Source organism: Triturus cristatus, chromosome 7, assembly GCF_964204655.1.
Source record: "Triturus cristatus chromosome 7, aTriCri1.1, whole genome shotgun sequence".
Classification (NCBI taxonomy): domain Eukaryota; kingdom Metazoa; phylum Chordata; class Amphibia; order Caudata; family Salamandridae; genus Triturus; species Triturus cristatus.
In genome coordinates this window covers 1,631,996,509-1,632,007,704 of record NC_140590.1, presented here as the reverse complement: position 1 = coordinate 1,632,007,704, position 11,196 = coordinate 1,631,996,509, and positions in this window count along the sequence as shown.

Sequence of the window (11,196 nt, the reverse complement as noted above, 5' to 3'; positions counted from 1 at the left end):
TCACTTTAGGCTGAAATGCGCCAACACACACACCCCTGCACCACAGAAGGGGACCCTTTCAGTACAAAAACTATGCTTTACTACTTTTCTTACTTTGAATGTGTGCTGTACAGTGCAGCACAAATGCACAGTTGGAAAACTGTGAAGAGTTGTAAAACTTGCTGCACTGTTGCGCCTTTAACGCAAGCCCAGTGCAGAGTGTTTGTATAGCTGGACCTTAGTGTTGGAGCCACACTATGCAATCCCTCATTCACTTATTTAGTGACTGGCGCTGACTGGGAAGGGGTGGTTACGCCGAAAAAGGGAGCTGAAAAATTGAGAATGAACTGTCTAGAAGGAGAGCAGAGTTGAAGAGGAAGGAATTAGGGTTTGGAGATGGCAGGTCGAGATACAGAGCAGGTGGAGGTTTGAGAAAAGGCACATGGGTGAACAAAGTGAAAAGAATTGTATGCAAGAGAAAAATTACTGGTGCAGAGAGCAACTCTTGGGAGTTTGTTGAAAAGTAGGAGAAATTAACTAGGGAGGAAGGAAGGAAACCTGAGCGAGAAGACCCAACCAGGAAGAGCAATGTAAGATGTATACCTATAGACCCTCCAACACTCCATGATTCAAATGAATCAATCTAACTGTAATTTCGCTGTTATGTGCCACACATTTCCCTCTATAGTCTGTTGAAGGATCACAGCTACTTTTTAATTTGTGTTACTGGTGACAGCTCTGGTATTCATTTTAGGGACTAGGCTTACCTTTCATCATCAGACTTTGAGCCAGAGAAAGAGAGAATGACAGAAAAGAGAAAATGGAGGAAAAGAGAACAGTGACGAAGAGAGAAAACAGGAATGACACAGAGCCTGCAGGAGTGAGATAAAGAGACTGTAAGAATAGGGTGATGGAAGAAAGGCATGAAGATGAAGCAAGATTATGCATCCTTGGTATTTGGCAAACATACATTTGGCACAGCATACGTGCCAGGCAGCAACAAAAACTTTAGGCCCGTTCACTTTACTTATTTTGAAAAATAAAGTATTGATCAGCGACCATATCAGCAATATATGATGATCAGTGTCACATCCGTAGATATTGACAGCATTCACAGAACTGTACAAAATGCCATCTTTTTGAGGTTGGCAGTATGAAGGTTCTTCTCTTCTTTCATCAGTGAAAAATATGACTTTTAGATCCAAACCATTAAAGATCTATAGTTCCAATTGTTTTATTTTCTCAGTAAGTAATTGTATTGAGTACAAGTGAAACCCTCTGCCACTGAACCCACATGACGTTTTGGGATACACCTTTCATCAGGTATGGCTGCTGAGCATTTATGCTTTTTATCTTGCACATAAAGACTTAGGGGCCTATTACGATGGCAGGCGGATCGAAACCGCCGGGCCGGTGGTGGCCTCCGCACCGCGATCGTAACCTTGAAAACCGCCGGTCAGATTAAGATGGCGGTGGTGACCGCGGTGGTGACCGCGGCGGAGTGAAAATCCATCCGCCGCTTTACCGCCGATAGCAATCCGCCCACTGGCCTGGCGGGCGGAGCTGGACCGCTAAAATGGTGCCGGTGCCTATCATTTTCCACCGTCTGGATTAGCATGCAGAAGCCAGCTTTTCCGCTGCGGTCTCTCCGCTATGGAAAGGCTGGCAGGGCTTGTGTTTGGGGGCTCGTTGCGGACCCCCTCGTGTTGGGGATATGTGTGTGAACTGGGGGGGTACCCATGGTACCCCCCTACATTTCACTGCACCAAATGGCAGGCACAGTGCAGTGCCTGCCACGTAGTGCAGTGACATGCACAATATGCTCGTTTTCACGACGCAACGGTGCTGCTGCCAGCACTGCCTGCCACAATGTTGAAGCTGCGGAATCCGACCGCTGCGGTGGTGGGCCCATCATAACGGAGTGGGTGGGACCGCCGCATGCATGGTGGTCGGACCCAATCTCCACTACAGTAGCGGCCGGAAAGAATCCGACCACCATCGTAATGGACCCCTTCCTTGTTGTTTCCAAAATAGCATTTTTCATGCTCTTTTGATTCTTTCTGTATTCTACAATTATGGATATTGGATGAAACGTTGACTTGCAATATGATCACAAAAGGTATAAAACTTCACTAAAGTAAATGATACAAAAATGTTCACAAATAATTAAACTGTGAATAATGCAACAATTGCATAAGTGAACCATATATTAATGATTGCTTGAAAAGATGCCATCATAGCCAAAATGATGTTTCGACGTACAAAGATCCAAAGCATGACTAAATATTCCATCAGAGCCTAATTACCATAAGCAGGGGAAACAAATCTGCATGTGTGATGAGTCTGGCTAGTCGATCTGCACATAGCATGTTCGAAGTGTGCAACAAATAAGTCGGACACCCTGCCAATTGAATGAAAATGCCTGTTCAAAGTTTCTATATGATAATTCAAAGTTTCTAAATAAGCATTTAAATATAATCATCATAGGTCAGTAGATGATCTGCCATTGGTAGCACTTACAAACTATTAACAGCATTTCCCGGACACATCAATCAATCAGGAGTTTGTATAGCGTGGTTAATCACCTGTGAGAGTCTCATGGTTCATGGGGCAGGGGCTGCTGATATGTCTGGGTGTGGAGGCATAGTCTAAAAGCCAGGTCTTGAGATCTTTTCTGCAATTGGTCAGCGACGGGGATTGCCTGAGGTGGAGGGGAGGGTGTTCCAGGTCTTGGCGGGGAGGTAGAAGAAAGATCTTCCTCTGGTTCTGGTCTCGTGGATCCGTGGGTCGGTGGCCAGGGCAAGTTGGGCGGAGCAAAGTTGTCTGGCGGGTATGTGGAATGAGAGGCTGTGGTTCAGATATGCTAGTCCTACCTCGTGGAGAGCTTTGTAAGCATGTGGGAGGATCTTGAAGGTAATTCTCTTGCGACTGGGAGCCAGTGGAGTTGTCAAAGGGGTTCTGTGATGTGGCTGTTGATGTCGAGGACCAGTTTTGAACATTCTCTAGTCAGGGGCGGCTGGTAAGTTTTGGAGGGAGGGGGGCGGACAAGACACACACTCACACATGCACACACATAACACTCACAACCATGCATTCACACACACGCGCACACACACACAAACACATTCAATCACAACACTCTTCTCCAAACATTCATACGTACACGCATGCACCAAACAATAATTTGAAAAGAAATCAAAACACACACTTACCTGCAACCAGCTCTGCGCTGCATCGGCAGTTCTAGAAGGCTTGGGACTGCTGCCTTCCCTTATTGGCTGACCTAAGATCAGTCAATGAGGAAAGTCCCAACATCATCACAGAATGGGATGGGGTCAGTGAGACTACTGATCCCACCCCACTCTGTGATGAAGTGTCACTGATTGACACTCGACCCTGGACGCTTCAGGGCTTAAAACTGAAGCACCCAGGTGCGAGGCAATCAGTGACGCTACTCCTGGTCACTGAGAAGAGGGCCTTTTGCTGAGCTGAGAACGTCACGCCCACAGGAGGTGTGACTTTCTCAGCCCAGAAAACTTCAGTTCAGGCAACCAGGAGCCAGCCCTAAATGCGCATGTCTGGCTCCTGACTGCCTGAACTGAAACTGAACAGTGTTTATATGATAGAGACTACTAGCCGCAGATTCCTTAACGTAGAATTTTCCCCAGGCATGAGACTGGATCCGGAAAATCTTTGCCACAGCATCTCTGTGCGCCAGGGGCGGTACCACGTGACCCCGCCCTGACGTCGTCCGCAGACGTGACGTCAGCGAGGTCACATAAGTCCCACGTCGGCGCGCTGACGTCCGTTTCCTTCTTTTCTCTTGACCTATTTTCAGGCCTCTTTAATGCCTTTGAGTCGGGAACAGTATGTAATGCCTTCAGGTTTCAAGACGTGTGCTTCTTGTGCGCGTCAGATGTCGGCGTCGGACCCTCACCCTATTTGTATGTGGTGTTTAAGCGAGCACCATGATTCTACGGACTGCGAAGCTTGTCAGCATCTCAAGCCAAAGTCCCAGCGGGAGCGCCGGATGAAATTGCTTTCGGCCCGCTTGTCCAGATCGGTCTCGTCGCAGCGTCCATCTCCTACCTCGGAAGGGTCCAGAAGCCGCCATTTCCGACTGCGGTATCGTCCTTCACCGAGGCCCCACGGGCGTCGTTCGCCCGCCGGTAAGTCCTGCAGCTTGCCACCGAGGCCCTGTCCTCCTTCTGCAGAGGGCGCGGGTTCCTCTCAGGCCATGCGCCCTCGCCCGTCGCCACCCTATCTGCCATTTCCTGCCATTGGGGCTACAAGGGCCCAGATGAAGGCCTACGCTACCGCTCTGCAGGCGTCATTGGGCCCCCCTCCTCTTCCTGAGACGTCCATGGATCCCTCGCCATGCGCGGGGCCTTCTTCGGACTCGCCGGAGTCTTAGCCCCCGTCGCCGACGAGTTCGACCTCAGGTTTTGGAGGTGTGGTGTCGTCGAAGGTGCGGACCTAAAGGGATCCCCTCTTCGACCCACAGCGTCCCTGCCTTGCCGCAAAGCCCCGCAGGGTTCCCTTCGGTGTCGCAGGAGGTCGCCGGGACTCACGGCTCGTCCCCGAGTACCCCTCGGTCCTCTGGGCAGGCGGCTGTCTTACCGGAGGCCGAGCCGACGCCTGTCCGGTGTCGACGGCTTTCCTTCCCGGCCCTGGCGGCACCGCGGGTGGAGGCCAGGACCTGGGGTGCCTCCCCGGGCCCACTTTTGGTCCTCGGCACAGGCGGCTGACTCGTCGGAGGTCGAGCCGGCGCCTTTTCAGTGCCGTTCTTTGGCCGCTTTCACTCCGACCCCACCCCCTTCTCCACTGAGGCACGTGGTGGTGGAGGTCAACTCGGCACCCCTGGTGGACACTTTGGCACTGATCAAGGACTCACCGGTGCCTGTGGTGGACTCCCTGGCGCCGTCCCGACATCGGATCGTCGATTCTTCTCCGGATGTCCCTTCCTCTACGGAGGATTGTCGTCTCCTTGTCTCCTCTTCACCGGAGACTGAACGCCGCATCGTTTCTTTTTCACTGGTGGCTTCCAGGGCGGGTTCTACGAAGTCTCCGCGTCCACAGCCCCCGGACCCGCTCTTCCGCTCCCTGCAGTTGGCTGCCCCGCAGGCTTCTCCGCCTTTTCCGTAGACTCCTCAGGTTCCCTCACTCGTCCATGGCTCTTCCATCCTACAGGGGCTGGCCTTTTCTTCCTCCAGCAGGGGACGGGCGACTTAGTTTGCAGCCTTCGCCCACGGAAGAGTTATTTTCCCCCCCGCAACGCCCTACGGAGGCGAGTGTGGCCTTTGTCCGGGCCATTTCCACAGCCACCGTCATTTTGCAAATGGGCAATCCGGTCGCTCCACTCCCAACGAACCACTCGTTGAAAGTTATCCACCAGGGCTCTGGTGGAGGAGAGCCGCTTCTCCCATTTGAAGCTTCGCTCCACAACTCTCTTCTGGGGGCCTGGGGGCATCCTGCTATGGGGGATCCGGTGCCTCAGCCGCTCCTTCACCGCCACCGTCCTGCCCGCACGATCCAGTCTTCCTTTTTTCCCACCCATCTGCCCAGGGCCCTGTCCTGTGGGCTGCTTTTCCTTCCTTGCCTTCGGTGCTGCTCCTGCCGTTACGGGAGGCCCGGTGGTTGGACTCCTAGGGGCTTAACATTTTCGCCTCCACTTGTGCTGCTCTGCGCACACTCAACACACTTTGTGTGTTGGGCAGGGCTACTTCCAACCTGGGGGATTCCACAGAGTCCCTTCTGTCTCGCGCCTCCCAACAGGGTGCCCATGCTGATCTGCGGCACCATGTACGGGATGGTCGGGAGTTAGCTACATATATTCTCCGTTCGGCCTTGGACGTCTCTGATTCTCTTGCCCGCGCTATGGCGAGTTCTATGGCCCTCCGCCGCCATACTTGGTTGCGGGATGGCGTCTTTCCAGAAAATGTTCGTGAGCGTCTTGTTGATATGCTTTTTGATGGGACTCTGTTGTTTCACACCCACGCGGACTCCGCTATTTAGCGGCTCCTTGTGCGGCTCCGTACCCCTCCCCCTCCGTAAGCTTCAGCTTTTCAGTCCTCCGGTGTCTTATGGGAGGCGTTTATCCCACCTTTCTCTTGGGGCCTTGTGTTTCAGTTGGCCCGTCTGTGTGCTGTGTGCGACTTGGAATGCCTTCAGGATCCTTCAGTTGGCCCCTCTGTTCTTTTGGCTGCTGGTTCAGCCCTTCAGCTTTGTGGTGAGTGATTTTGGCTGTTAGTGAAGCTGTGTAGGTCCTCAGGTTGGACCCTCTGTGTAGTTTTTGGCTGATTAGTAAGCCGTCAGTGGTGTTTTCCACAGGTCTTTTATGTTCTTGACCTCTGCTGTGGGTTTCCCCAAGAGGTGTTTCCCTGTTTTATTTTGGGACGAGTCATACCCTAGGTGGGGTACTTGTTGGCTTTTGTATAGCTCTGTCTTAAGCTGGGCGGGTGTGGCTACCTTCTCGGGTTCCTCACGTTTTCCTGGCGTCACTGTATACCGCTTGGTGCAGTCTCTCTTTTTCTTCCGCCTTAGCGCAGCTTGCACTGCTCCAGGTTCTGTCCCGCTCAGTATCCGATGGTGTTTCTATCCTTCTTCTACAGGGTTTGCCTGTTGTCCATTTTGCCCTTTGTTTCTGCGGGATATCTGCCCATGGGCGTTTTGCCTTCCCTCTTCAGCCTCTGGATCACCAGACCGACTTTTGTCATGCTGTTTACAGCGTCGTGTTTTGGTGTTTCCTCCTTGTTCTCCGCCGTTTCGGCCTGGGCTTCTGCCTTGTGTTCCAGGGGGGGCTAGGTTATTCCTGGTGCTGTCCTGTGTTCTGGTTGCCGGCTCTCGGTCTGTACTACATGTGTCTCTTTATCTTCTGGCCAGTCCCACTTCTCTTCGTGTGCCGGGTGGTGCTACTGGGACGGTCCTTCTCCAGGGCTTGTTCGGGGGTTCCCTTGCCTCTGTCTTCGTCTTGCGCTCGGCTTGTTCTGGGCACGCTGCTTCATAGTATTTGCCAGCTGTCTGCTGCACACGCCTGGTAGTTCTGGTCTACCTCCGAGGCGTGTCAGCATGTGCTCCTGTCCCTTGCTTTGCTGGAGCTTTGCGCGTCTGTGTCTTCCTTCCCACATCTGCGCTTATCGGCTGTGGAACCGTTCCTGCCTTGTTCCCTGCCTCGGGACGGACACCCATTCAGCTGTCCCCGTCGCTGTGTGTGTTCTCCTGGGGCAGGCTCTGCCTCCGTTCCGCCTCTTCTCCTTGGATTTGAGGGTGGTTCTGTTCTTCCTTTGGTACTCGCTGGGTGCTGTCTGTCCCTCTGGGTTTTCTGGCGGACGCCCTTTGCTCCTCGGGTAGGCTTGTGGTATCCTGGCCTTCCCTTCTCCTTGTTCTTGCTTACTTCTGCTTGGAAGGGGCTGGGCCGTCTTTCCTGTCCCCATGACACATCCCCTGTTGGGGCCCTGTGTTCTTCCAAGCTGGTGAGCTTCTCTCGCACCCCTCCTCCCCTCAGGGTATGGCTAGGGTATCTATTCTACGTTAAGGAATCTGTGGCTAGTAGTCTCTATCAGATGTACAAGTTACTTACCTTCGGTAACGATATATCTGGTAGAGACGATTCTAATTGCAGATTCCTTCAGGACCCGCTCTTCCTCCCCGTTCTGCGAGGACCCTTCAGCTTGGTCTTCTGCACTCGCCTCCCTCCGGGTGGCATTTGTCTTCTGTGGGTGCTCTCTTTCTCTTCCTCCCTGGCGGGATGCTTTGTTCTCTTTATTTGTTCCACTCCTTCCTTTCTGGTACTTGGTCGGTAGGTTCATATGTCCTGTTGCATCCCTGCACCCTGGTTCTTCCAGTGTGGGGCCTACTCATAATCTTCTCCCTTTTTTTATGTTGCTTGGGGTTTCTGACTCCTCTGCATTCCTCTGGGTTGGGGTCTCTTGGCTGTGCCTCAGCCCTTAGCTTTTTACAGGAGATACGACACTCCTTGCTGGTGTTGTCTTAGGGTGATTTGTCTTTCCTCATCTGTTCTGGACTTGTTGCCCTTCACTGTTATAGTTTGTTGTTGCTGACTTTCTGTCGTCTGCCCTGACATTTTTCACATGTTTTTCTGTCTCCAGGGGGACATCGCTTTGCAGGGTTGCTTCTCAGAGCGGTTTCTGCTCCTTCCTTTCCATGACTTTCAGTAACGCAGTGCTGGGCACTGTCCCTAATGGTGCTGTTCCTCACCATTTGCTTCTTTCCTTTTTGTTTCGCTGATTTTTTTGCCCACTGTTCCCATACTCTCACAGTTTTGTTTGAGATGGCTCCGCGTTGTGGCGCTGAAAAGTTCTCCGAAGAAAACTAACGTCAGCACGCGTGGGACTTATGTGGGACTTATGTGACCTCGCTGACTTCACGTCCACGGACGATGTCAGGGCGAGATCGGGCGGTACCGCCCCCGGCGCGCAGAGATGCTGTGGCAAAGATTTTCCGATCCAGTCTCACGCCTGGGGATAATTCTACGATAAGGAATCTGCGGCTAGAATCGTCTCTACCAGATACATCGTTACCGAAGGTAAGTAACTTGTACGTCAGGATGACCTTTGTTCGGCCTGACAGTATAGGGCAAAAGGTGGATGGCCCATCCGCCCTAATGGACCGGCCGCGCCTGTCTCTAGTTTCCGGAGCTGTTTCTGGGTGCCGGCAACGTAGAGTGCGTTGCCGTAGTCGAGTCTGCTGGTGATGAGTGTGTGGGTGACCGTCTTTCTGGATTCTTTCCAAGTTGAGCTTGAGGCAGCTGTCTTTCATCCAGGTGGCAACAGCCTTCATCCCGCTGTAAGTTGATTCTGGCGGCTGTGGGTTCGTTGGTAAGGAGAGGATCAGCTGGGTGTCGTCAGCGTAGGAGACAATGTTGAGTCCGTGGTTTCTGACGATGGCTGTGAGGGCGGCCAGATAGACAATGAAGAGGGTGGGGCTCAGGGAGGTGCACTCCGCAGCTGATCTCTGTAAGCACCACTTGACATTACAAAGGTAAGACTAAGTATGTACATATACGCATATGTCAATCATACTGAAACAGAAAAACAGCCTTTCCGTGATCCACCTTTAAGGTAGATAGGACACCAAGGGCCTTTTCGAGAGTTGTGGGAGGAGTAGGAAGAATTCCATAAACCCACTGGCCTCCCATCAAGAAATCCATGGTTTTCCTGCTCTAGTTAAAGTTTGTGAAAGTGCTGGATAACTGTCGGCAGAGCCTCTGCTGAGTCCACCAATGGTAATCATTGACCCTGAGGTCCCTCTCTGTCACAGGGCCACTGGATCACAGTGACGCTTAGCCAGCCCTATTGGGGGTGGATCAACCGCCACTTATTTTCCCTTCTTGTGATGGCCACGCGAGGCATGCTGGATATGGGCCGTAATTTTTTTTGTTTAAGTTCTTCCTACGCTCCCTGTGCGCGGGGCCATTTGCTGTTGGTCCAGAAAAAAAAACCTTCCACTTTGGAGTTTATTTTCTGTGAAGAAAAATAGTTTGCAGAGCAGGTGCTTTAAATATGGCGCATGCACGATCATCTTCGCTGCTGTGAATTGAGCTGCTATGGCAGGGGGTCCTTTCATAGCAAAGACGGGAGGAGTTCTCTAAATACAGTGGCTGGCCCTCCGCTTCTCTGACAGGACGATGGGTCGCCCACCAAGCCCCAAATAAATCGACAAGTCTCCACAACAAATCAGAAAACTCCAACATCTGCCTCCTTTGCTGTGCGATTATTTGAGGTAAAATGCACTGTAACAAAAAAAATGCGTAATCCATAACATATTTCAGGCCATTCGGAATAACATAGTCTCAACACTTCATCCTGCAGTTAGCTCACTCATTTATCTACAATCCGGTTGGATGTCAGTGGAAAAAGGAACATATTTTAAGTTTTGAACTCTCAACTGCGGTGAGTTGTGATTTAAAAACAATATGGTGCCGATTACGATCCGGTAAAAACTGGGTACGAACCGTCGGTCGAAGCGTTTTCCCCGTCCGACTCGTACCCGGTCGTAAAACTTTACAAACATGGAATTACGATTCGCACGGAAACACCATTTCCGTACGAATCGTAAAAAACACCGACCGACGAAAATATACATACGAATGTGATCCGGGAATGCTGCGACGTGACGTCGGGACGCTTTCAGGCAGCGTTTCACGACCCAGGAATTACGATTCGAACCGACAGCAGTCCGGACGGCAATATTTTCACGGCACCCAAAAAGTGCCGGAAAAGCGAAGTACGGCGCGAATCGACCAGAGTAGGTGGCACGGTACGCACCGTACCCCCCCCCCGCCCCCGTACTTACGCGCCGACCCCCCCCAGCCCCCGTACGTACACGCCGACCCCCCCCAGCCCCCGTACGTACGCGCCGACCCCCCCCAGCCCCCGTACGTACGCGCCGAACCCCCCTGTATGTACACCCGTGTACGTTCGAGTCGAACCCCCCGTGTACGTTCGAGTCGAACCCCCCCATGTACGTTCGAGTCGAACCCCCCCGTGTACGTTCGAGTCGAACCCCCCGTGTATGTACACCCGTGTACGTTCGAGTCGTACCCCCACCCGTGTATGTACGGTGTGTACCCCCATCGAGTCGAACCCCCCTGTGTATGTACACCCGTGTACGTTCGAGTCGTACCCCCACCCATGTATGTACGGTGCGTACCCCCAGCGCTACGAACACGTACACGGGGGGTACGACTCGAACGTACACGGAGGGTGCGACTCGAACGTACACGGGGGGGTTCGACTCGAACGTACACGGGGGGGTTCGACTCAAACATACACGGGTGTACATACAGGGGGGTTCGGCGCGTACGTACGGGGGCTGGGGGGTCGGCGCGTACGTACGGGGGCTGGGGGGGGGTCGGCGCGTATGCAGGCACGTCTCCATGGTTGCTATGGGAGTTCGGTGCGGACGGTGTTTTTTCCATACGGTTGTAACCTCGGACGCACGGGATGGATCGTGATTCCTCGGTCGGACTTCACCTTTCACATTTGTACGGTAAATCGTACGAGGACGTGTCGGACACATTTTCCGACCCGAGGACGTGTGGGGAATGATTCCCAATGCGGTTCGTATGGACTTTTTACCATGCGAATCGTGATTGCCAGTTCGTACGGCACTTGTACGATTCGTACGGTAAAAAGACCGGATATGAGTCGCACGGGGATATTTTTTACCGGATCGTAATCGGCACCTATATATTTT